At 37.8% G+C, this 27482-nt stretch overlaps 1 long non-coding RNA gene across 1 annotated transcript in view; it reads left to right on the top strand.

The window, feature by feature from the left end:
* LOC134473185 (uncharacterized) overlaps positions 1 to 17405 on the top strand; it is a 67096-nt gene extending 49691 nt beyond the window's left edge. The window contains exon 2 of the long non-coding RNA XR_010043308.1: positions 17018 to 17405. This is a non-coding gene — a long non-coding RNA (uncharacterized LOC134473185). The remainder of the gene's footprint in view (positions 1 to 17017) is intronic.
* Positions 17406 to 27482: the final 10077 nt, after the last annotated feature.

The raw sequence follows: 27482 nt of genomic DNA on the forward strand, positions 1-27482 counted from the left end.
TTACTTATAATGCCAGATTATTTTTTGCTGATTCCTACTCACTGTTTATGAAAAAATATATAAAAAAATTTGGATCTCAGAGTGATGTTATCTTCTACTGAAGAATATTTATTTTTATTTCTGACCAGTGGAAAGGGCATTTGTAATCAAAGTTTGCTTTAATCCAATATGGACTTTAGTTTACTCTAAGTTAATTTATGTTTTGTTTATCCTTGTCACAAACTCTAGGAGATTTGCCAGTCCCTTTTCCTTGTCAGGCTCTGAACTTCAGTTTCTCTCTGTGTAGTGTCAAGAGTCTGTTAAAACCTGAATTCAGCTTCTCATCTTTTTGTTCCAAAAATAGCAGATACCCTTGGGGAAAGCAGATTCAAATGCAGGTTTATTTCTCTGGATATTTATCTTCTGAATTTGGACTTCATAATTCTTTAGACGTTTGTATTTGTTCCAGTAAATTCAGACATATTATTTAAAACATTTTGCCACAATTATTAGTGTTTTTAAAGGCTAATCTTAAATACCTAGTTTATCAGTATTGAAATGAAACCACTAATGATTTTTAAAATTTAGTGTGTGTACTATTTCAAAATACTTTATTTTCCAAATCTGATTGACCATATTTAATGGTCTCTTATTCTTTGATCATATATCTCATTTTTCTGTCTTTTAAAAACATTTAATTTTTAATTATCTAGTATCCTACAATCAATGTTTTTAGAATTCAGAAGGCTTGGTGTTTAACCTATAGTTTATTCTTGCTCCTGGCTACACATGTTAAAGTATTTATTTATGCGCCTTGTAATTTTAGTTATGAATGTATGTTTTGTTGACCTGTGAGAATGTTAGTGTCCTAACTTGGAGGTACTTTCTTCCAGTGAAAATTTTGTAGGCACAATGAATACAAGTGGTCATCACTCTAACAATGTCTAAGCTTTCTGGTTTTAGGGATAACGTATATTTAAAATTGTGACCTGAATAATATCGGGTCTCTGAGATCATTCTTGGAGGAAACTGTTAGAAGAATATTTTTCCACCAAGAATCATGAAGAAGACAGATATTTTCTTGATAATGTTTCATTGCTAGTACTCAGATAACTTTAATACTATTTTTGTAATACTTTAATCATTTGATTTCTGAAGTTAATGAGGTTCCCACCTTATTAATGTACTACTGGGTCATAGCTGTAAGTACATCTACTGGGAGTGATGGATGACAAAAAAATACATATAATACACTTAAAAACAGAATGGCATATTAAAAGAGATGTGAAATCATTCTTTAAAGCAAGAGTAATATAGAATGAAGCATTGTAAGGTCCAATGTCATGAAAAATAAAACAGTAAGAACCAGTGGGAACAACATCTGAAAGATTCAAGTTCAAATTTTAAAAAACAGATGGCCAAGAAAACACAACCTGGAAGTACTTGACCTAGAAACTGACAGTGTGACCTTTCTCTCAACCCAACAAATACTTTGGTAGTGCAGTTTAAGTAGGCACAAATATGTGCTAATATTTCCTGAATCGTAGACAGAAAGCAGTTTCACATTTGAATGTGATTTGTAACAGTTTGGGCCGCTTAGGCTTACATATTTTAAACCATGTGCTCAGTATAGCCTTTGTTCTACAAGTTTTTTAAAAGATGAAGCAATACTTCTAGTTTGCATTAAAAATAATGATCAAGGAGCAAGGATTTCCTAATCGTAGCAAACGGATGGAATTTGGATAAAGGGTCTGTTCCATAAATTAGAGATTGCAGAGGCTAAAATTAGCAGTGTTTATGATTTAGAGAACAAAAGTTACTATTAAAACATCATGCATAAAATGCTTCTACCACTAATCCATATTATATGATGATGAGAGAAATGAGGTGAAATAGAAGATTAATGAAAAAATCAATGGTAATTTCTGTCTTCTTACTAAATAACAGTCGATTTGTATCATCACTATTAGCATCTAAGTATAAATGGGAATAAAATCAACTCTAAAGGGAAAAGCTGCGTTGAATTTTATGTCTGATGTAGGCCAAGTATAAGGCTTAATTGCACAGCTTTTCCCGTATTGTGTGATGATATGCTAGTTTTTCATATTCAGATAGATATTAGCAAACTCTTTCTATATATCAAGAAAAAGCTACAGAAATATATTTCTTATTTAATTTCTACTATTCTTTTAAATGGCAGTTTGCAGAATGTATCTGGGTATACAGCTAATGACCCATGAGCAATAAGCAACTGTTTAAGTAAAATGCTCTATGAAAAAGCTTTTACCAAACAGCATTTTAATATTTTAAATAGATTTTCCATTGCAGGCTCTTTGTAACTGGATTAGTTCTCTGATGTGTTCTGACAGAGCTGTGGTTAGGGATACTCCATTAACTTTGTCTGTCATCTTATTTTCCCTAGTATCCAGAAGAACACCCTTATATTTCATAATTTGTATTGCTATCAGTGCTGATTTGTAAATGTGCAAATTATAATTAACAACGGCTACTACTTCTATTAAATATTAAATCATTCTTGCAGCTTATATTTTCCACAGCAGATGGAGCCCTGTGGTATGCAAATAGACTTTCCTTACATTGTCAGCAATTTTTAACCTATATTGTAGCTTAAAGAACACATTTTTCCTGTTTGCTTTATGTTTCCTATAGCATTTAGGTTAATATTTATTTACTGCAGATTCCCTTTCTACCAATAAGAATTTCATGGACTATTACATCCCAGCACTGTGGTTTTGTTTCCCTTCATTAATAGCTCCTTAATCATCTAGCTTGCTTGTAAGTGCAAGAGCTTGTTATTCGTGCGGATGCTGCAGTGTTGCATAAGAAGCACTTAGTTATATTTTAATACATACGAAAGAAGCAAAAATGTTGGGTATACATCGTGAGTTTTAATTTGAGATCCAATCTATGTGCACATTTCTCCCACCAGAATAAGCAAAAAACATTTAAGGTTTTATATTGTGTCTTAAACATTCTATTAAATGTCATCAGCCGATTCAGGAAAATGTATTGCAAAAATATTAGAGAAGTATAAAATGTGTAAATGTAATAGATGCTTGGGACATGGAGAGGAATGTAAAAGTCCAACATTTATCAGGTAACCATAAACCACTAAGAAACACTGAGAGAAAGTAACATTCTTATGATATATAGTATCTTAAGCATGAACACTTATTTCTGGTATTTACTGCGGTGCTGTTGCATTAAAAAGCACTAATCTAGAATTATGGCAACCTTTCCTAACTATGGAGTATGAATATTTTGGTTGAGGAGCTAGTTCTAACTTTCTGAATAATGAAAGGATATACAGCGTTTAAACCTGGCTGGAATCAGAAGGTTGTGTTTCCTTGACAGGTTTTTAATGGCAAGCTAAGACTGCCGGGGAAACTGTATAACTCAGAAGCATTAACTGACAAATTAAGCAAAGAGTAATGAAAACTTCGATGTGTTTGAATCATCATTCATTGAACTGTAATTGCCTTAGCAGCACAAAATTAAATTGTAGCAAGTAAGGGTCTTGACATTTCCCGCAATTTCTTCAAAAAAAGTTTGTACATGCCACAGAGGACAGAGCAGTCACATGAAATACTGGATGTGAGTCTTTTCAATTAATTAATTAATTTTATTTATATATTTCTTTAGGAATCAACCATTCAATACGATCCACAAGTTTATTATAATGGTCTGTCTTTTGTATTCCTGAACTCTGAAAGTTTTGGTCTGTAGCATACGATGCAGTGGTGATCAGGGTTACATTCAAGGTAAGGAGTCTGTAGGTTTAGGGAAACATTCAGAAATAACTTTCCAATTATGTGAACTCTTCCTTCTCTCATGTATTGAGGAAAGAAGATCAGAACATAGCTTTTATAGCTGTCTTTTCAGTGTCCTAACAGGTTTCATTGCCAGCCCCACTTCCCCCCAGGAAAGTGTGTCTTTTTTGAAAAATGGTCTGAGTATGCAAGACAATCTAAGACATTTTGGAAGAAAAAAGTATCTGTTTTTTCTGTAGATATCTTGTAAGAGTCAAGTGGATAGACTACACAGAGACTTTATAAACCAGAAGTCTATCTTCCCGGACAGCCATGGCCACTAGAAGAGCCCATTAGAACAGCCCGCCAGCTTTTCTGTGTGCTTCAGAGACTGACTTTCCCGGCAGAGCGTGCCTCAGCTTTGGGTGGGAAGCTGCGATGAACTTTTGAGTGAAGCAATATGTGTCTGAGTTAGAGCATCTGCTTTCATTACTTAGTTTCCAAGAGGACATTGCGAGTCAAGGAAATGAGTGGGTTTTATCCTGGAAAGGATCCAAGGAAAGCTAGATCTTCTTAAGAAGACAAAGGAAGAGCAGATTTCGGCAGCTTTGAGAAGGGAGCTGTGGGCGAGACTGAGTGGGAAGAGGACTCACCCTGATTGTCAGTGGTGAGCTCTGCTAATCTGGGGGTGGTGAGGCCCTCCTCAGCAGCCCAGAGCTCCTCAGGGTTCACCCTGAACCTGTTTAAAATCTTCCCGTGAAAGGATTCCCAAATGAGATGCCCTAGGAGAAAGTGTTTGCCTCAGGCAGCCATGCTTAAAACTACTTGCCCGGAGACCAGGCCTCCACAGAACACTCACAGAACCTCGTGGAAGCGGGCAAGTGGGAAGAAGAACAAAAAGGAGCTGGACTCTGAGTGTAGAATTTGAAATTTAAAGTTTTACGAAGGGCTCCCATACGGAGACTAAATCTCAGAGTCAAGTAATTTCATTAATGATTTATAATTCATCTACATTCAGAAGGAAAGGAGGGTATTTGTATATTATGCAAATAGCCTGCATATTTTTGTAGCTTAAAAATAGAAGTTAAAACCTTGTGCACTACTCTTGGTGAGAGTGCATATATTTGCCACAGCAACAGATACTCAGGCTTATTTCTAACCCTCTGTTCACTCAGGAGTTAAGGATAGTAATGCAGGTATGGAGTGGAGCGGCCAAAGAGGAGAAACAGGGTATTCCTGGATAAAGCAGATGAAAGGCTTATTTTATTTGGCTTTGACTATACTTGTACCAAAGCCTGGGACAGTGGTAACAAACCTACGCCTCAGCCGACCATATTGTTGAAAGCTCTAAAGTTCGCCATCCCTGGTCTAGGGACTCTATCCTTATATTTCCTAAAGACAACATCCTACCTAGGCAGTATTTATTTCCCTGTATATCTTTGTGTCTTTAGCTAGCAATAACTATTTCCTATGGAAACTCCAGTACAAGACAGGCTACCATGAGGCTAAATCACAGAACAGACAAAGTGGAATTCGTTTTCTTTCATCCACACTTTCCTAGGTCCTCCTGCCTGATAGGCCTGTGCCTCCTCAGGGAGCCCGGCACAGCTGTCCTTCGCTGGCAGGTCTCATCCCTCAAATATCCTTCTCTTCTTTGCTTCCTCGAAGTGTATACATTTGCCCTATGCCCTTGGTACCTTGTTACGTTTATTAAATCTTATCTGATAAATGAAATTAAGTAAGATGCTATTAGCTGATAAAGATCTTTGGAAAACATTTGCTTTTTGAGAGTAGGCTTTTAATTTGCATGGGTCAGAGGGGGATGTTGTGGACCCTCATTAAGACTATGGAGGTGATAGTATCCTTTGTGTCTCTTCTCATCATCAATTTAACTACGTGGCCTATCAAAACTTTGGTCCTCTCATTGAAGTTGGAGAGCTTATATAAGGCTAAAATCCTAGTGCTTTCTTAAAATAACCAGAACATCAAATCCCAGTAAAATAAAAAAAAAAAAATCAGCCTTTCTAACTATTGATCAAAGTAATTCTTGCATAAAGTCTAAAGGCAAACCAATACTGGGCACGATGGAAAGTTAATAGTAAATTTAGGTGGAATTGCCATGGGAATCCTCTAGCTTTAAGTGAAATGTTCTTCATGTTTCAGATGCTTTGATTTACTTTTCATGGGCTCTGTTTTTGGAGATCTGAGTACATATGTTGCAGATAAACATATTCTCTGGAAAAATGAATTTGAGAGAAACTTCACACAGGAAGACTTTTCTTAAAGTTAAGGTGGGGAGTGTATGATCCAATAAATTTACAAATTTCTGCAGATACTGTCTAAGTTTTGAAGATTTGCGATGGTTATTTGTGAATATATTGAAAGCTCTGAGAAGTCCTGTAGTAAAAAAGAGTATTTCAATGTGTTTCATTCAGCACCTCTTACATGTGTAATTTTTTTGCACACAACATTTTGGGGAACTAGTTTTCCAATTAACACAACCGTGAGGGGTGGGGAGGGTGGCAGCATGCTGCTGTAGACATCTGCTTGTACTCTAATTACCGCAGTAGAGAAGTTCGGAGAAAACGTTGTGTTGCCAGCTACTGTAGGCAGCACCAGTAAACACACCCATCTTTCACTCACTCATTCACTCACAGAGAGCTTAGTAAACATCAATCACATAAACAAGATTCAGTAAGGAGTTTGGGAGGTCCCTAAAAGAGCTTTGCCTTCAGATGTTTAGAAACATGCCGGAAACAGTATATTGGTCAGCTTTCCCACTAGGGGGTCAGAGCAATACCTGACATTCAAAATTTAAGGGAGGAGAGATTTACTAGAATGATGGTTTTGGAGGATTAAATCTACAGTACTGAAGGTCAGTCCCCCCAGATACACTTAGGAGAATGCTTTGACAAGCCAGTCAAGCTGGCAATCCACAATCCAGTTTAACTGTCACACATAAAGGTAATACATGTATTCCAGATTGCACGTATGTGACTGAATCAAAGATCAGGTGCTGAGTAGCTATCTTACAGTGGTTGAGTTTCCTTCCTGGGATTTGTAGGATGTAACGGATGCTAGTGACTATGGCTCCACCTCAACCACATTCTACCTAGCTCTCCACACTAAGAAATAACAACAAACCAACCAACCCACAGATAGAAAACAAAGAAAAACAGCAACAGCAAAACAGTAACAACAAAACACTTCACAAACCTTTCCTTTGTTAAGAGGTAGCTCTCAACTTGATATTTCCCTTTTCTAGTAAGAGTAAAGGACTCAGATTTTGGACACCAGTTTAAATTCTGCATCTACTTCTCGTAGTTTATCTCCTGATATTGCTGAGTACAGACTCTGGGATCCAAGTCTATCTCTTCCTGGAGTGACTCTCAGAGGATACTAGCGGAAACTGAATGAAAATAGTTATATCCTTTATAAACAGTAAAGTCCTATACAAATGTTAGGTGTGATTTTAATTATTCTTGCTTTTCTTAATTTTAGACACAAAATATTGCATCAGTATGTAAGGTACTGTCGTAAAGTCTTCTTATTTGTTTTCTCTTTAATCATTAAAATAACACTGTTAGTATAATTACTCCTTTTTACAAATGAGAAAATGGAGGCTTAAAGAATTTAAATTTAAAATTAAAGTTACATGACCCTGAATTTTCAGCATACTAGATCCCTGCTATATGCAAAAACTTGGAATTCATTCACTCATTCAACTAATACTATTAAATACCTACTATGTGTCATCTATTTTTCCCCACTCTGAGCCTAGAGTAGTCAACAAAATGAGCTAAAATTCATGTCTTTGTGGAGTTTAAATTCTGGTGGTGAAGAAGGAGAAGACACTGTGAGAAGGAGAATGTGAGGATGAGACGACGCAGCTATGGAGAGAAGCTGGAACAGGACAAGAGGAGCTGAGAGTGTGTGGAGAAACAGTGGAGTCTAATTTTATAGCAGATGGGTCGGGCTGGCTGCTGAAATGTGGCTGTCAAACATTTTGGGAATGAGATCATTAATCTTTTTGATATGAGAAAGAAGAGAACCCTAGTCAGATGGGACAGACAATGCAAAAGTCCTGACGTGTAAATATGTTGGCTCTATGTCCAGTGAGGCTGGAGACATTTACTCAGCTCCCACTGAGTAAATGACAGATCGGAGAAACCAAACATACCAGGCTAGAGACCCTGGCCAGGGCTCTGGCTCACACTCTTCATGGAGGGAGAGGCATGGGCAAGTGTTGAGCGGAGGAGTGACGCGATGTGATGTATGTTTGGAAAGCATTACTCTGGCCTGTTGTGAGAATATACTGTAGGGGTTAAGGAGGAAGCAGGGAAATCAAACACTTCTCATTTCAGGTACAGAATGAAGTGGATTAGAGCACGCTTCCAAATCTCATTTGCTGTACATTAGACTTGGTTAGTTCATTTTCCATATAGCAAAATGAGTATGCTGGGAAGCCTTTTTGAATACCTATTTGTCTTGGCCAAATACTTTCTTCAAGCATTTTGAAGTCATTTATTTGGTCATGTTGGTGCTATAACCAAAAATGAGTTTTTCCATAATAGTGACATAAATCCTAGAATTCCAATAGAAGATTGGATTAAACAGAACTTCTGAGGGGAGGAGGGGGCAGTAGATGATATATTCAAACTACTTGTCAAAACCAGTATAATTTCCAGTGCAGACTGGGTAGTGATTTGAAAACATTACCTATCTAGGATCCATTTTAAGGCAGAATAGAGGTTAATAGTGGAATCTCATTAGAAGCCATACGCTATTGTGCAGCATTAAGAGCAGAATCATGGTCTTTTGAAAGCGAGGCATGGCAAACAGACAAAATGGGATTTTGAATTCACACTGAAGTCATTTTAATCACGGGTATTATTATACAGTCCCTAGCCCTCAGACCCACAAAACAGCGTGGGTGAGGAATTTGATGCTGTTGTTCTTATTGAGCAAATAGAACTGGAAATCACATAACCTTGCAGTAAGCTCATTTATGGTTATTCAGGCAACTTTATGGACCATGTTTGGGTTAATGATAGAAGAGAAATGCCATTAAAGTAGAATACTATTAGTTAATCCACTGGTGACATGCATTAGAGATACTTGCAAAGTAGTGGTGACTTTTGTGACTTTAGTTCATCCCACTATGAAGATTTGTAGGTGTTTTATATAAACTAGCTCTCTCATTCATCCTCAGTAAATAACTCAGATCCCTTTAACCTACTAGAAGACATATTCAAGAAGGCTTTCTTTTAATAGAACACGACTGCCTTGTTTTCTTTCAAAATGCAATGCAGTTTGAAACAGTATGTATACACTGTGACCAAGAAGCATCCTGAGTTGAAATACAGATTGTGCAGTTTATTGGAAATGTGAATCATATTTTCTTTATTTACTCTATGGTTCAGGGTTGGGAGTGAAAAATATAGTAAAGAGAGGAGACTGCTAAAAAATTATTAGGTTAATCTGAGGTTCTTTCCTTTCATACATGGTTTTTCTTTTGCTAAGAAATGACCAGGTCTTTTGCAGGGGAATGAATATGCTCAAAAAAGAATAGTCAGTTACCTGTTAGGAATATATGTGTTTGGAGACAGGAAAGCAGCCAAAGGAAAAAGTAAGGCAGTTCCATTTTTTGAGACTGTGGTTGATAATTTAGCAAGAAATGGAGACAGCACAGTGCAGTGTTAAGCATGTGTACAGTTACCTGAAATCTGGTATCATTTTAAAACAAAGTGGTTAAGAGGGTATAAATGTTAGTATTCCATTGCCATCGCTGCCACCACAAATCTACAGCCTACTATTTTCCTACCATACATTTCCTAATGATGCTTCTGTTGATAGAAAGCCCCAGTCATTTTTTATTAATGGATGCTGTGACTTTTTCCCACTCTCTTTCCATTGGCACAGCATTTACTGATTAAGGATGCGGGGTGAGTCAGAATATTCCTTGCATAATGATTGGTTACTTGGAATGGGTACCAGCTCTTCTTTTGTGATAAAGAACAGTGTATATAAATAAGGATAAGAGATTTTCTTGATGTTCAAGGTCTTTGGTCCCTGAGTTGCAGACTATAAATTTCCTGGGCCACATTCAAGATGCAGGACTTCCACTGAAATCAATAGAGGTTTTGAAAAAAAAAAAAATAACAGCAGGAAAATTTCCTATTATTATTTTTTATTATTTCATTTTGACTGCTCTGAAGATAATTTGGCACATAAAGTATTAAAGAAGTTTTGAGTTTTTCCAGTGATTCATTTTCATGCAAATGTTTATCACATTTCTGAGTATTGTTTTCCTCTGTCACATATATTTCCATCTTCATGAGTAAATCAACAGCTACATCCATACTGCACATTCAGCGGCTGTAAATTCAGCCTATATTCTCATTAAATGTTACGAATATGTGATCTTCATTTATGATTTTAGTGGGTGTTTCTGAAATTTCCCACAACAGCATCTGGCCCGGAAATAGTGTTTGTGACTTAGAATTACTCCAACTAATTGCATTTTTCTTTTGTAGAGTCACTTTTCTCATTTTTTCTGAGCAAGCAGGAGGTGATTTGGATTCCTTTCCTTCTTAATTGTCAGAGATGATTTTGCTCATGAGCAGACTTTGGGTTTGATTTTGTATTTCCTGATATGCGTGATTCAGGGAAAGACAGGAGGAAATTGTGTCCACTCCCCTGGCACAGCCACATCTAACCACTGTCATGGTTTCAACAGTTCAAATGCCTCCTAGGAGATTGTTCACTGCATTTGGCTTTTGATCTCTTCTGTCCCTGGATGCTATTTAGAATAATCTTTTGCAAATGAAGATATGATTCTACCACTCCCGTTTAAATCCTCTATCCTGGGATAGACACCAAATTCCTCAGTATAGGTCATGGAGCTGTGCATATTCTAGCTCCTACAGGGCTTTCCATGCAATTATTCTGCCCTCTCTTCCTCGCTCTCTATTCCAGCCACAGGGATCTGCTTTCAGTTTGTGAAATCATCACTTCCTTTCATTTCCAGGCCTCTACATAAGCTCTTTCTCTTGCTTGGACCACTATCCGCTCTCATACTCCTGAATATATTCCACCCACCCTTCAGATTTCTGCTTGAAGTCCCCTTCTTTGAAAGCCCATTCCTACCACTGTTGATGGACACTACATTCCCAAAGTGTCCTGCATGTGACTCGTAGAAATAGCCATCATACCTATAATGTTTTGTTCTGTATCTCTATCAGATTGCTATCTTTGTAAGGCTAGTGGCATTATATGTGTTGTTTATTGCCTTACTCCCAGCACCTGGCACCAAAAAAGAATTTGGACACTTCATCAGCACATAATATATGTTTATTGACTTCCTAATGGACACAGTTCAGCTACTGTCCTCAGTTGCTGTTGTCCACTCATATCATTGCATGTGTGCTCATCTCTTTCCAAGAAACAATGGGATGCTCCATTTCGGACTACACAGATAGTCATCTTACCTTTGAGAGCTGCTTTCACATGCTAATTTATCCTAAAAGCGTACTCTCTTTGAAATGACAGAGACATCTTTGTGTGATAGGGATGGATGCTAACTTAGGAGATGGGAGCTTTAAGTTTGTATTCACCCAGCGCATTAGCTGGGCTTTTAACCCTGTGTTAATTGCATACTTACTCTGATCCTTATTTCCTAAAGCTACAAAATGAGTGGACTAGATTGCATGTACAAACTATGAAGCTGAGACCTTTTTGTTTATGTAGGGACAGGTTAGTCTACTACCCTGGAGTACATCAGAGTAAAAGTTTTAAAAGTGGAGGGATATAATCATTATGTACTACAGATATATACAGTATTAATAAAAAGTAAAACCTTTAAAAAGTGAATTAATGGAAATTCCAGTGTATCTTCCTGGAGCAAATGACAGATTTTGACTAGGAGAAGGCTGAGGGTAGACTGCTTCAGCATGTGTCTCTGTGACTCCTAACAGTCCTGAGAGCTGCAGCTCAGAGAGCTGACCATGGGCACACAGGAAACAGTCTCTCTCCCAGGTGGTGGTGGTGAGCCAGGATACTGTATGGCCACACAATGTGGTTGTCTGCATGTATGGGGCACAGGGCAAGAAGGGGCAGGTGTGATGTTATCACATACCACCAGTGTCTTTGTTCACATAATGGCCAAATTTCTAAAGTGTGGTTAATGTATGGTAAGTGGAAGCATAGATTTTGGAATTAGGTTTACTTATGTTTTGTGTCTGTGTGTGTGTGTAGGTGAGAGAGAGGCAGACAGACAGAGAGACAGAGACAGAGAGATAGGAACAGAAAGAGACATAGACAGAGGTAGAGAGACAGGGACAGACAGAGACAACAGACAGAGACAGAGAGACAGAGAAGTTGATCCAAGACAAATAGCATGATTTCTGTGAGTTTCAATTTCCTTTTACATACATTTGTGGCAGTAACTATTTCATGGAGTTTTAAAAAACTACTTTAAGACATCTCTTTAAGTTTTTTTGGTATTTACTTAGCACACATTTCTTCTTTCAATAACACTGTCTTAGTTACTTTTTTCTCATTGCTAGGACAAAATACCCAAATCCTAAAATGAAGAAAGGAAAGGTTTATTTCTTACAAGTTGGAGGTTTCATCCCATATTCAGCTGGCTCCAAGTGGCAGGGTGGCTTGGTGGGCTGCCATTCATGGATGACTGCAAACAACAAGGTGCAAATTGGCAAGAGAGAGAGAAAGGGAGAGAGACATACTTTCTTCCTGCCATTACATAGTATGCTGGAACACTAGGCTGTGATAGTACTCACACCACTAACCCGAGCGCTAGAAAATGAACCAATCACAAATGCTAGATTTGGTCGAGTCCATAATTCCTGAGGCTTGGGGGACCCTGACTTAAACCATGACTAACGCCATTCTCCTCTACAGGACCAGCTTTTCCTGACTTGGACTGCCTTAGATTTAGGGCTATCAGTCATGGTCCTGCAGATGAACTAATCCTGGCCAATCAATTTTGAAACTGAATCTGAGGAGTAGGGATGAGTTTTTGATGGTAAAATAAAAATATGCATTCTTATAAGCTTCTCCAAGATGACTTGCAATAGGAGATGAAGCAGATAGAGGTAGAGATAAGGAAAGGTGAGGAATCACAGTACCATCAAAATCTTTGGCCCTGGTCATTTCCAGTTACACTCTTATTCTTTCTTGTTAGGTAAGTTCATAAATTTACCTTTTTGCTTGAGCTAAATCAAATTGCACACCTGTCACTAACATACCAAACAGTCAGGATGAGCAGTCACTCAATGCTCAAAAAAACTGTCTTATGACTTCCTCACATAAGTATGACCTTATTCTGTGTTTTTTCCGATTATAGCCCTAGGCACCATAAGTTGAAAAACTTGACTTACAATATTCTGAATTCCAACCTTTTAATAAATTAGTGATTTCTCCTTTTTACTTTCCCTTATAGACTTAACTACCAACCCTAACAACATTTAAAAAATTTTTTAGAGATTTAAAATACAACAGGTGTGGAGACTAAAATATGCTGATGTGTAATATTGCCAACCTGTAAAATTGGCACAGTGTTTCTTTAATATATATTCAACAATTTTGTTTATGTGCCTCCATTAAACATTTCTAGTTCTAGTACTCTAACCTATGGAAATGAAGCTTCATGTAAACAATGGTACATGTGCAGATGGCCTATGGTAGCTTAATCAGTAAATGAGAAAAGTAAAACAAGTTAAGGAATACCCAGATCTTTGCTGTTATTTATGTTCCATGCAGTTTTTAAATATTACAAGAAGATTTGATGACATAAAAAACTTTCCTCTTTTTCAGTGAAAAATAAGAGGCCATGAAACAGTAAATACAATATAATTTTGATATAATATACACATCCACAGAGTATATGTATGTGTGTGGTGCTATGTAACAAAAATGTCAACAATAGCTCTTCTCTGAACATTGGGAATCTAAAGAGTACACAAAATATCATGACTGATTTTCCTACTTCCATTCTGTAATCTCTCACCCCAGACCATTGGCAACAGCATGCATCCTGATCCCCATTTGACTTTCACAGGTTGCTCATCACTAGGTCAAATCAATCAGCACTTTTCTAGAAGTGGCTTTTACATCAGAGGTAGATATTTAACCCTGGCTTGAGTCACTTACTATATTAAATTGTATTGAAATTGTATGCATTTAAAGTATACAGCATGATGTTTTGTTATACATAGGCATAAGGAACTGATTACTAACCTAATGAATGTATCTCTCCAAATAGTCCCCTTTTGGGGTGTGTGTGTGATAGAACACTTAGCAATTTCAAGGGTACAATTAGTACTACTCACTGCAGTGTCATGCTATATCTTAGATTTCTAAATACATACATCCTACAGAACTGAAACTTTGTACTCATCGGCCAGTATTTCCCTAACACTCTGCCTTAATGTCTTGTTCAGAGGCAGGCATACAGTTTTACCTGGTAGAATCAGAAAGAATGAAAAGACCTCTTTTCAATGCTTGTGTGGGAGATTTCCAGTTTTTTCTGGACATGAATGAAAAATCATATCTTCCTGGGTGATATTTAAAGAGATTTTGTGACCACAGGGGAAGTTAGTTTTAAGATGATCCGACACCCAGAAGGCAGAGCAGAGAGGTGGAATGAAGCAGAACAGCACTGACGTCTGCCCATGAGCTAGCATTTACCTTAAAATCATTTAAAGTAAGTGGCATTAAGGCTTTTATAACATGAAAATAAAATAGGTGAAAAGTAAGTAACCTAATTTTAATTTTATTCTTTATGTTTCCCAGTAGTTTTAAAGGATGCTATATATTGAACCCATATTGCTTTTATAATTAGAAAAAATGACTTACTCAGACAATTGCTATTAGCTAAAAACTGGCAAAAGCACATTAACTCGATGCCTCTTCTCATCTTATTCTCCCCCTTCTCTACTTCCTTCAATCCTCCTCCCCAAATTCCCACAAGAGCCAGAAAAGCCAACAAAATGTCAAAATTTTGTCACTCCATTAATTAGGAGGCTTGAATTGGGTGAGGTGCAATCTACATTCTGTGAAATTGATTGGCAAGTGACTGGCAGAGCCACCTTGTAGCTAACGGGGCAGTGACAGAGATGGGATTGATTACTACTATTTATTGCTATATGGCTCCTTCTAAAGGAATAGTAACAATGGAAGGATTCACAGAAACACTGATTATCTTACCCCTGGAGGACAGGAGATTCAAAACCAGCTCTTGAACAGCCTTGCTAATTTGGCAGAATGGTCAAAGGAAGAAAGCCCATGAGCAATGAAGATCTCCAAAACTAGAAGGAAATGTAAGTGAGGCACTTACACATCAAACCGACTAGAAACACAAGGCATGGTGCCATGGACAGGATGATGGATGAGGGGGTTTAATGGAGGGGTATTATATCAGTCAGTATTTTACTAGATGTAATACAAGATCTACAAATGTATAAGAAATTACAAGATTAGCTTATGATGATCAGCAACAGAGTCAGATGAGGAAGCAGAAGGTGTCTGCATGCTGGAGACTTCAGTCCAAGATCTGGTGCTCACTGCAGTGACCTGTGTGAGTCTGTATCGGGAGGATACATCTAAGATGGAATGCTAAACAGTGTACAAGGGAAGCCTAACAGTCTGTGCTGGAAGCCAGGAGCCAATATCTAAGGCAAAGCACAAAGGCAAGACACTGTAACTCCTCAGAACAGAAGCAGCTCTGTCCTTCCTCATTTCCCCTTGACACCTACCACCCAGGCAACAAGCCACGCCAAGATGGGTCCTCTACACCTTAGGGTATAGAATTGCTGAGCAGATTTCTTTAAACTTCTGAGTTTTTCAAGACACAATCAACCACTACAGGTATTTTTTGAGGGAGTCTAAGGCAAATGGGGAATGGGAAGAGAGAAGTGGTCCAGAATTCTACTGAGAATGTGACTCCCAAGTGGAACTGAAGGAAAACAGGAGGCCAAGGGGCCCAGCATCTTAAAGATGTCGCATGGACAGCAGTAATAAATATTGCTTTGTGGGGAGATGATTGCCTACTGGTAAAATCTAATGACAACATCTCACTTACTCTCAACCCTATTGCACTCTGCTTCCAGAATATATATGCCATGGCATTGCTTTACATAGAAGTGAAATCTTAGGTCAGTCACTTAACTTCTCTGCCTTTGAGTTTTCTCAGCAGTAAATGTTTGAGGGTTGGCCCAGAGAATTTCTGAGGCGGCTATAATGCTTTGCAAATCCACAGTTGGTCCATCCACATGCCCGTCTGCCCAGATCAGCCAATGATGGGATCCCTTGGAACCTTGGCCTTTTGGAGTACAGAATGGATTCTGTGGTGGTAAGAAAGGCATCTTCTCAGAGTGACAATCTTGGGGACATGGTGGGCATTTGAAGTGATGCTGCTCCTCTTGCAGCTGCTCTGCAGAGGGGGAAAAACCTGGATTTTAAAGAAGCAAATGGTCTTTTTTTTTTTTTTTTTTAAACAAAATTGACTCACAGCTGCAAGCAGCACAATGAAAGCACATTTTAAAATAATCAGATGCTTTTAGGGCCTCCTTTTGCTGCCAGAACAATTCCAGTCCCAGTTTCTGTGGGCTTCAGCCTTTGGCACCAATTGTCCAGGGATGAAGGAAGGCTTAGGGCTGTGGTGTCAGGAAAGAAGCAGAAAGTTGTATGATCTAGGGAACCCTGAAGGCCTTGACTGTTTGTTTGTTTGTTCTGTTCTAATTAACAGGTGTTACATATTTTTGAAAGACATCTGACAGTTAGTAGGTTGTTTTTAAAAATCATTTCATTAAATACTTTTGAAAAAAATTCGGTGATCATTGAAATTCCACATTAGTAAGCAATCTTTATTTGTACCTGCATGTGAATGCCTATAAATTGGACAGATCGCAAAAACTGACCAATACAAATAATTACAAAAAGGGAGGCTGAATCTTAGGCTTTGGTTTAGGGAATAACAATCCTAACCCTGAATCCTAATCGTAAACCTAACCCTAACCCTTACCTGAACCCTAACTCTAACCCTTACCCTAACCCTAAAGTTGAACATCTTGCGAAAAGTCTAATAAAATACCTAGCAAATTATAGGAGTAACTTTGTCTCAGAGACTTAAGATTCTTCATCATGAGTTGCTGAAGGCCACGGATCACATTGCCACTGGAGAGGGCACAAGACAAATCCCTCTGGGCCACCTCTTAATCGTATGACTTTCATTTCCCTTTCTCCAGGATCGTCCTGTCTTACCCATCTGCTCCAGGTGGACTGGTTGAAACAGAAAACTGTCCCATTGCTCTTCCATTTGGAACCTCTGCTGACTTTTCACGCCTACTCAATAAGGACAACAAAGCTCAAACTCTTCCGGATGACACACCCTTCAGATCCCCCTCCCCCCAGCTGTGTAGCCCTTTTCCGAGGACACACCCCTCATTCCAAGGAACATGTGGAATGCTTTATGGCTATTGTCTGTGGGGAGAAATCCAGTGATTTCTTTGAAGCTGAATTTAACACTCACCTCATTAGAATCCTTCTTGTTTAAAATGTGAAAGATTGAAAAATGATGAATGGAAAAAATGATGGAGCAAATCATGTTGCTTGAATAAATGATGAATTTTGGCAGTTTTCTTTAAGTTTTTTAATGAACTCGAATATCACTCCAATTGCTGGGGAAAATATAATGTGCATTAAATGGCAGCAAGGCTGCGGTACTTTTCAACTGTCAATAATTGGCTCTTTATCCTTGGACAGATCTCTTAACTTTCCAGGGCTTCATTATCTCCCTCCAGAAGATGAGGGCAGACTTTTTAAATTTCCAGGTTGCTCCCAGGATTGAAAAAACGATCCACAAGCAAAATGCCTTTTAAAAATACAAATGATAAAACATTTTCACAGGAGGAGTCCGAATGTGAGCCCACCCTGGGCAACTTGGCAACTTAGAATCTATCTCAAAATGAAAAAAATGATATAGGTCCTAGGATGTAGGTAAATACAAAGACCCTGATTTTAATCCCAGTGCTCCCTGCCCCCAACAAAAAATGGTTCATCAGACTTCTCATGAGAGCCTCTTTATGTCTTATTCCATGTCAGAAGCGTGTTGTGGTCCTCTGTAGGTTCTTCTGTTAATTGCTCTGGGTCATTGAATAGGCTTGAGATGGTTATATTTAGGGGGTCATTATGTTCATAAGCAGAACTTAGAATTATAAAGAGGTTCCCAGAAAATAGAGTGCACATTTAGTTCAAAAGGAGTGTGTGTATATTAGACCATCAAAAGTCAAAGGCATAATTTGAAATGATGAACGTATCCATTTTAAGTTACACATTGCTTTGCATAGTTAATATCACTGTAATTAGTCATAGTTCCTTTAATTTATTGAACAAGATGCTCATCCCCTCTAGTGTACTACAGTGATGAATGTTGGGAGAGCAACTTTGGAAGCTGGAATCAAGAAAATGAGTAACAGTTGGAGAATTAGCATGTAAATCAATAATGCCCTTTCTTCTTGATTTTGAAACTGGGATTTTCATCACACACTGAAAACTCAGAGAGCCCCCACAAGTTAGAGCTGTCTCCACAGCCCACAGAACTAGGCAGGCCACTTCTACTGTAGGAAATGTTTAAAATCGTCTCAAACATTTGAGTAAATCTCTAGTAAATATTTAAACTCTGTATAACTAGTCACAAATAAATTAAGCTGATTTTATGCAGTCTCTCTAATTAGAAGGGCACAGCATTTGTTGAAACGTGATTAGTATTATTCATTAAGCAAAAAATTCTCATTTGTATCTTATTATCACTATTCTGCATAAACCAACACAATTTGTCATGAACTCCCTCATTTGCTGTATCCTCAAAAAGCAGATTATGCTTATTTTTCATTTGGACAGTGGAAAATCAAGCCAGGTGTTTGGCAGCACCGGAGTGTTCAGGTGTAACTGTGCCAGTGATGGCACATTACGAGCAGCGTGGATGAAGAATGAGGCATGGAGAATCCAGGGACTGGAGTTCCTTGAGGCCCATCCCTTCGGAGGGCTCCTGCTGATGAGACAGGTGTTGCATTGGGCTGCCGGGAAGGAGGGGGACCCAGCAAAGTAACTTTTTTTTTTTAAAGTCAAATCATTCCCCCTCCATCAGAACCTGAAAACTCTTGCTTGAATTCCTGTGTCAATCAGCTATGGATTTTTGTGGCAGGAAGGTTTCGCAGCAGGACATTGGCTGGAAATTTTCCCAAAACATGAAAATTCAGCTCCATGATTGTCTAAATCTGTCTATCTGTCTAGACACATAAGCACTGTACATATTTGGTTTTTCAGACTTATAGGTCCTGACAGGTAAGACAAAGACTGTGTTATATTATTTGAGTGAGTAGACTGTGGGCTGCTTTTCCTCCTCTGCAGTCTATTCTTTTTTGCTTTGAAATCTTTTCCTCTCTATTCAGGTGAGAGACTCCATTAGAGAGCTTGTAACTGCCGCTGCTTTATGATTCTGGCAGAAAGAGTGAAGGCTGTAGGATCTATAAAATAGTGGAGCAATAGTAAGAAATTGTTTTAAGAAAGTAATACACCTAAATATGCTACTTCAGATTTTGTCTGTTTTCTTGGAACTTTGAATTCAGTGGGACATTTGTTATCTAGGCACCAAGTGTGTCTGTTTCTCTTTGTCATTTCATTGTCATATCTTATTTCTGTAAGCCCTGTGCCTGTCTGAAGCCTTTCTCCTCACTGCTTCTGATATGGTTGATTTTCTAAGAGACCAAGCATGGGGAATGGTGTGGGGAGGATATGCAAGAAAATATTGTCAAAATCGGGCAATTTCTCTTAAAACACATGCAGCACAGGAATGGGTTACAATGATGGGTTTCTAATATGCACAGGATCTTTAAATCCAGACTAGCAATGTAGCATGGTGCAACATTCCTCCTAACGGCACTGAAACTGAATACAGGGAGGTCAGGCACAGCTCAGACAGAGCTGTTCAGACATGAAATAGTCTGGTTTATGAGGTAATGAGCTCCCCATCACTGGGTGGTCAAGCAGTTTGTGGGAAGAGCGTGAACTAGAACAGTTCCAATTTCTTTTCCATGCCTAATACCTGACAGTTATCATTTATGGAAAAGTTGTGGTCAACTGTCTCCCTCCCACAAGCAAACTAAGATAATTTTGATATTGACAGAGTTTCTGAATATCCAGGAATCTCAAGTCCTGTATTTGTCTGTCTTAGATTTCTCAGGCCTGCTGAGCAGGCCACCTGCTACCATGTGTTATGATTTGTGTCTAGATGTCTCCCAAAGCCTCATGCAATCATAGGACTTTTTCAGAGGTGGAGGAATGAAGAATGTGTGGTGTTGGAATTATGGGTGTATGACTAGTTAATCAGTCCACTGATTGCTTTGGTTTAGTCTGGGTTAGATTAAGGGTGTGAATGCTACACCCACCCTAGGACACATAGCCTGCATACAGTATAAAGGATGGAAAGGGTCTTGTCTCCCTCTTGTTGCTTTTGCTGTCTTCTGCTGCTGTGAATGGTTGACCCTCTGCCATGTGCTCCCCTGCCTGGGAGCCAGCTGATTATGGATTGAAACCTCTACAAACTGTGAGCTAAATAAACTTTTCCTCCTTTAATTTGAGATGTGAGTATTTTGTCTTAGTAACAAGTAACTAAGATACTATCATGTTATCTGGAAACCTCTCCATTAATACCTGGGGATTACCATTCATGCTGAGAGGCAGCATAATACCTGGCACTTGTGATTGCAGTTTTAGAGTACTTCTGTCAAAATTTCAGATGGAACCCTGATTCACTAAAGACGTAGCAAGAACTGTTTACTGCTGTGTGACCAGTGTACAATCTCAAAGAACTTATTGGCCCATCTAGACGTCATGTCCTCTGATTTTCTAGCATTTTCATTGTATAAGCATAGGTTTCAGTTATTACACTGGGGATGAAAATAGCTTGTCTACCTTGGAGATTTTATAAAGTCAAAAAAACCTAACTATTCCTAAGAGAGTATCAGTGGGAGATGAAATTAACTGCAAGGTAATGGGACAAATATGTTATCTTGCTAAATAGGAAACTAGCATGAAGCTCACTTATTGGATATATAGAATGAAAATAATGAACTTTTGGGTGAAGTTCTTAAGTTGTGGTTAAAAACCACCTACTACTGAAATGCAGAGTCCTGGGCCCAAGCCTAAATTTATTATATTGCTTTTTTATTGTTATGTAACAAATTGCCATTACGTTAGCAGTATAAAACAACGTTTATTTATTATTGCATGTTTCTGAATGTTAGATATCCAGGTAGGCTTGGCTGAGTTATCTTTTTAGGGTTTTACAAGACCAAAATATATGTCTCACAAAGCTGCATCCTTATGTGAAGGCTCTGGTGGAAAATCCAATTCCAAACTCATTCAAGTTGTTGGCAAAATTCAGTCCGTTACTGTCTGTCAGTTGGAGCCTGCTCTCTGTTCCTGGAGGCCACCCACTTCCTTCGCATATGGCCCTCTCCATCTTTAAACCAGCACAGGCATGTGGAGGCCTTCCCATCCTTGGAAGCTCTCTGGATTCTTCTGCTGTCATATATCAGAGAAAACACTGTGCTCTGAAAGGGCTCATATGATTGGATTAGGCCCACCCAGGTAATTTAAGATACTTGAAGGCACATTGACTGAGACTTCAATTACATTGATAGTGTCCTTTTACAATTGTACTTGGGTTTATGTTTGATTAAATAGCCAAGGGACAGGAGTCTTAGGGACTCCCTCCCACAACTACTAAAACAGAGTTTCTACAGCACAGCCAAAGAAACTTGTCTCTTTGTCTCTTTAACAAAACCCCAAGTGATTCTGGTGAATAATAAATATCAAGAATTACAACAAAGCTAACAAAAGCAGTGATTATCAGGTATGTGATGATATATATATATATATATATATATATATATATATATATATACTTTAAGAGTTTGGAGTGAAAGGCCACTGAAAACCATAGATTCTAGTCATTCAGGGATGAACATCCCTGAGCTCAAGTTGAGTCTGAAAGAAAGGAAAACATTCAAAGAAAGGAAGAGAACTGGTTTCTTAGGCAGGATAGAAGATAAGAGCAAAAAGCTGAGGGTGGAAAACATGTAAGTGTCCTTTCAGTGTACCATAAATTGAGGCTGGTGGAGTAGAGGTATGTAATGTTAATTTTGGTGAAAAGGCATGAGGTTGGGGTTGTTATATTGTGTAGGATTTTTCTGCTAGGCTAAGGGATTAGAAAAAGAAGAAATCATTTTAAAGAAGAATAATCCCATTTACTAACCAAATTTCTGTTTAATTGGAGATCATAATTTGATTCTCTTTAAGCAAAGTCTATCTTCTGACTCTCCAATGATAGACAAACTTTTAAAATTTTTATTCATGAAGATGAGGAAGGAGGGTGGCATTCAAAATATACTAAATTAACTGAGAAATGGGAAGTATGACTAGGTTTAGATTCTGATTGAGGGAAACTAGAATCTGAGTGTGATTCTATAAGTCTCAATCAAAAGCATTTTTCTACATATTCTGATGCATAAAGTGTTCTCTATTCACTGCTCTCTGAAGCACAAATGTACTTCAAAGACCTCAGATCTTAATAGGGAATAGAATATGATTACTGCCTGTTTTTGAAGTTTTATACTGTATATAAAGTTGTGTTTTTATTAATACTGCTATGTACTGATATATTCAATTATACTATATCTGATGATATAGCCAATTCTATTGAAGATAACAAGAGACAACACAGGAACTATAGTGGAACTCCTTGTACAGTGGTCTTATATGTGTTTTTTGTTTCATGTGTTTATAGGAATATGTTTTGTTTTGAATTACTTTGTTTTGTTTCCCCCTCTAATACAGAAAGGATAGAAATACATGTTAAGACTCATGCATGCATAGAACCTATGAACAGTTTATGAGAACTGATCTTTGATACGTGATGAAATGAACAAATACTTTGAAAAAAAAGAGACACTAAAGTACCCAGTGCTGATCCTGGAGTGTCATAATGTGATACCCAGAAATAGTATTATTCTTTGTTCAGAGTGATATTAGCCTGCTTGGGTTTGTTCAATCTCGCATAATTGAAGACATGAATAACTGCATGTATATTTAAGTGTATAGGATTGATAACCATATTTCTAAGTTTTTGTTGGATAGTTGAACAGAACTTGTTGCAGTCTCACTGTATGAACCCCCACTTTATATGCTCCACTTTAGTATCTGAATAACTATTTGTAAGAGGACAATCTGTAATCATTATCTAGTGATTTCTTACTGTTTGTTTTTTTCTTTGAAAGTATGTATTATTTCTACCCGTTTTCTGTTTTGTTTAGTCTTTCTTTAAATAAAATTTTTAAAAAAGACACTATAAGTACCCAGTGCTGATCCCAGAGTATCATGATGTGAAATCCAGCAATACTATTATTCTTTGTTCAGAATGATTTTAGCTTGCTTTAGTTTGTTTAATCTCAACATAAATGAAGATATGGATAACTGTGTGTATGTTTAAGTGTGTAGGATTAACGACCATGTTATTAAGTTTTTGTTGGATAGTTGAACAGAACTGTTTGCAGTCTTGCTGTTTGAATTACCACTTTATATGTTCCACTTTTGTATCTTGAACAACTATTTGTAAGAGGACAGTATGTAATCATCAGCTAGTGATTTCTTACTGTTTATTTTTTCTTTGAATGTATGTATTATTTTGACCCATTTTCTGTTTTGTTTAGTCTTTCTTTAAATAAAATTTTAAAAAAAGAAAAGAAAAACAATAGGGAATAGAATAGAGGTGGGACTAATAGTCATCACATAGAAATGGAACCTGAGATCAATTTGGTAAGTTTGGGCAGAAGGTATGCTACTTTGGAGCCAGGTTCAATATCTTTGAAAAGCAGATGAAGGCTGCAGATGCAAAGGGGTATCATTTGACAAGCCAGATGGATGACCAGAGTTGGAGCATGGCAGAGTGTTAATTTAATGACTCCAGATAATAAATGAAAATGAAAGCAAGTTATTGAGAAACAGCCAGCAAAGCTAAAACTGGTGAATCTCTGGCCTAGTGGTGGATTGAAATGGGAAAAAGGAAAGGACAAATATTGCTCAGGATTCTGAACAACTCAGATTACTTCTCAGAAAGAAGCAGCGTAGACTTTTCTCAGTGGAATTTATGAAGGTTCAAGTCAAATTTGCACCAGCAGCAGTGAAACTTAGATCAGGAGACAAAGGACCCATTACCATTCCACCTCTTTACCAATGCAATAGAACCTTGCCTGGAGGCCAGGATCCACTCATGTCTGGAATCATTAAGACTGGACAAGGTGGTATGAGTTGGTACAACTCAGCCCTAAGCTTTTGCCCTCCCTATTATCAGCAGGGTATAGTGGGGAGCAGAGCTGAGATTATACAAGAACTCAAAGCAAGAGTTGGTGTGAATTCATGCTCCACTTTAACAGGAAGGTGTCTTGGAGGTTGAAAAGAGAACTGAATTTCCACTGTGTCATTTCCAAGGCAGTGTAAGTCCTTGTTCCATGTGTGCATGGATGATGACAGCACTGTCCAGCAGGAAGCTCGTCAGACACAACTATCCAAGCCTTCCATTATAGTACAGCAGGAGGGACTCTTAGTAAAATGATCAAAAAAGATCAAGAATCTATTATTGCAGTATCTAAATGTCTAGATGTAGTGAAAAAAAAATCACTGATACCAAGAATCAAGAAAAATCACAAATTCATTAAGAAGTGATAGTCAACAGACAATAAACATCAGTATGAGTCAGATATTAGCTCTGATAAGAATTCCAAAGAAGCCATAATAACCATATTTCAATAAACAAATGTGAATTATCTTAAAACAGAAACCTCAGCAAAAATATGTTATGAAAAGAATCAAATGTAATTTATAGAACTGATACTCATTTAAAGCAAAATAAATACTAACTAGGTGGACTCAGAATTTGAGCAATGAACCCAAAGTCACAGCCCTAGAATTTATACACTTTGAACACTGTTGTGAAAATAAGGAATTAAAAATATTAAAAGAAATGTTTGAAAATTTTCTAAATTTAGTGAAAGACATAAATCTCTATATTCAAGAAACTGAGACAATTCTAAGATAAATCCAAAGAAATCCACACCACAGAACATTTTAGCTAAACTTTTGAAACCTAGATATAAATCAGCATCTTGAAAGCAGCCAGAGCAGAAAACACCGAGCAATTCTAACGATAGCTAATTCCTTATCTGAAAACAAAAAGACTAGAAGAAGGTGGCACAAAATGTTTCAAATGCTGAGAGAAAAAACCCAGTCTACATCCAACAAAAATATGTTTAAACAAGGAAAGGAAATTAAGTAATAATGTCAGACAAAGGACAATGAGGAAAATTTTTCACTAACAAACCTATTCTTAAAGAATAGCTACAGGAAGTTCTCTAAACAGGAAAAGCTAAAAAGAAAATTTGGAAATTAGGAAAAAGAGAATATCAGCAGACAAAAAGACGGGTATATATAATGGACGGTTTTCATGAATTTCTTAATTTACATTTGATAAAGCAAAACTCATTACATCTGATGTGGGGGTTAATATGTATATGAGACACACTTAAAATTATACTTAAAAAGCAGGGATGATAAAGGGATCTACATGGAAATAAATTTCTATACCTCATTTGAAGCAATAAAACACTGTACCTAGTAAACTGGTAAGTTTTCCATCTGTGGCTCTAGAATAGAAAAAGGAAAAGAATTGTTTTCCAGAAACTGGAAATCTATTTATCAACAAAAATACTATCTGTGATTATACACTGGAAAGAAAACAATTTTATTGTGCTAAGAGCAATGGCACTGGAAGAATCACTTTGGGCAAACAAACATTAACTGGAGCCATCGCTTTGAAGTCAGCTTTGTCTTAAATTTGTTTTTATTTGTTTGTTTATTTTTCTTTGTTTCATTTTTAAAACAGGGTCTTGCCATGGAGTTAGGCTGGCCTTGAACTCACTATGTAGCCCAGACTGGCCTTGAATTCAGTCTTCTGAGTGCTAGGATTATAGACACGTGCCACAATGCCCAGCTTTGTCTTGTATTTGTATACTGGACTAAACTACACTTATGTGTTGAGAGTTGTTATTACCTAAGTTGAAGTCCTTTTGTCTTAACTTCATATGACAATTATGCTCTTCAGAAATGTCTCACTTTTGAAATGAATGAATGATACCAGAAGAAGCCCTTCCAGCTTGAGGGCGAGCTGGTTGAAGCAATGTTTCAATTTCTCTGTGCCTTCCTGAGCTTGTGGGCTTTGCAGTACGAGCCAAGGAGCAACTGTGGAGGAAAGTAGAGAATAGAGAAATGTGAACCCATCCAGTGGGACATAGAGTAAAAGGAAGTCCATTGCTTCATCTTTTGGCTGCTTGGCCTCGCTTACCTAGCTCAGCTGTGCATCTGGGAGAACCTCAGTATGTCCCTGGATTTTCCTTTTGGGAGAAATTGAACGAGAGATGAGGAGCTTAGAATTCCTCTATGGTTCTGGTTTTCTAATTTCATCTGTGTATTGTGCTGAACCTTTATGGAAAACAAGTAGCTGCTCTTGGAAACAGAGGTAGAGGATGGTAGGACTCACAAATTCCTAATTTCTCTACCTTCTCAGAGATCCTGTGAGGTTCCTTCTTAGAACATTGGTTCTCCAAATTGAATAGCTACAAACTGCTGAACTAGCCAAAGAGATGCGGTAAAAAGATAATTCGTGGCTTCTATTTTATCCTATAGGACACTGCTGCCCGCCTCTCCAGAGTTCCCTCAAGAGAGCAGCCAGTTACTCTCTAGCTCGTTTAAGGATGGATTACAACTCGGCTCTGTCAGCTGCCACTGGCTGCAATCTTGCTCCTAGGGACTGATCCTGGAAGAACATGAAGCTATTAATCTACCCAATTTAGGAGACCTGGTCATGTCTTATCACTGCTGCAGTACTCACAACCCTTGTATCTTATTTCCCACTCTGCACTCTTTGGTTCTCAGTCCTAAAGACCACTGGTCAGTTTCCCCAGATCTTGACTCACTTGTGTCATTCTCTTCCTGATTTCTGAGTTTGAGACGGTCTGTGTCCTGATAGCCATTTCTTCTAAAAGTAGGTCTGAAATAGTAATTTGTTTCTCATACTGAGGCAGATTCTCATAGCAATATCCAGGATCACCTCACATCTCAGTGGTCCTGAACTTCTTGAGGGTATCATGGAAAAAATGTTTCTCTTTTGTGTGACAATTTTTTAAATATCCAAAGATGGACTGCCTATCTTCACTGAGCTGTCTCTCTTTGAATTATATATTCTGGTTTTTTGGTTTTTTGGGATTGAACTCATGGCCTTGTGCTTGCCAGGCAGGTGCTTACACCACTGAGCTAAATCCCCAGCCCCTGAATTATATATTCTTTACTCAGAATGATTTATCATTTTATTTTTAGTACTAAGTAGTAGAAATTACATGTTTAATCCCCTATAAAAATGATGAATTTTCTTTCTAAAAAAAAAAATTCCAAGAGTCACGCAGGTGTTTCCTCTAGCAATAAGTGCCGATTGCAGGAGTTGAACTCTCCTGCTGTTTGAAGTGACCAAATTCATTTATTTCCCCTGCTATGTCTGTCTACTGTCTTGTGCCTCTTTCCCCTGTCATTTTCTTCCCACCT

The sequence above is a fragment of the Cavia porcellus genome, unplaced genomic scaffold (genome assembly GCF_034190915.1).
Source record: "Cavia porcellus strain 051 isolate PalLab524CR breed Dunkin Hartley unplaced genomic scaffold, mCavPor4.1 scaffold_1, whole genome shotgun sequence".
Taxonomy (NCBI): domain Eukaryota; kingdom Metazoa; phylum Chordata; class Mammalia; order Rodentia; family Caviidae; genus Cavia; species Cavia porcellus.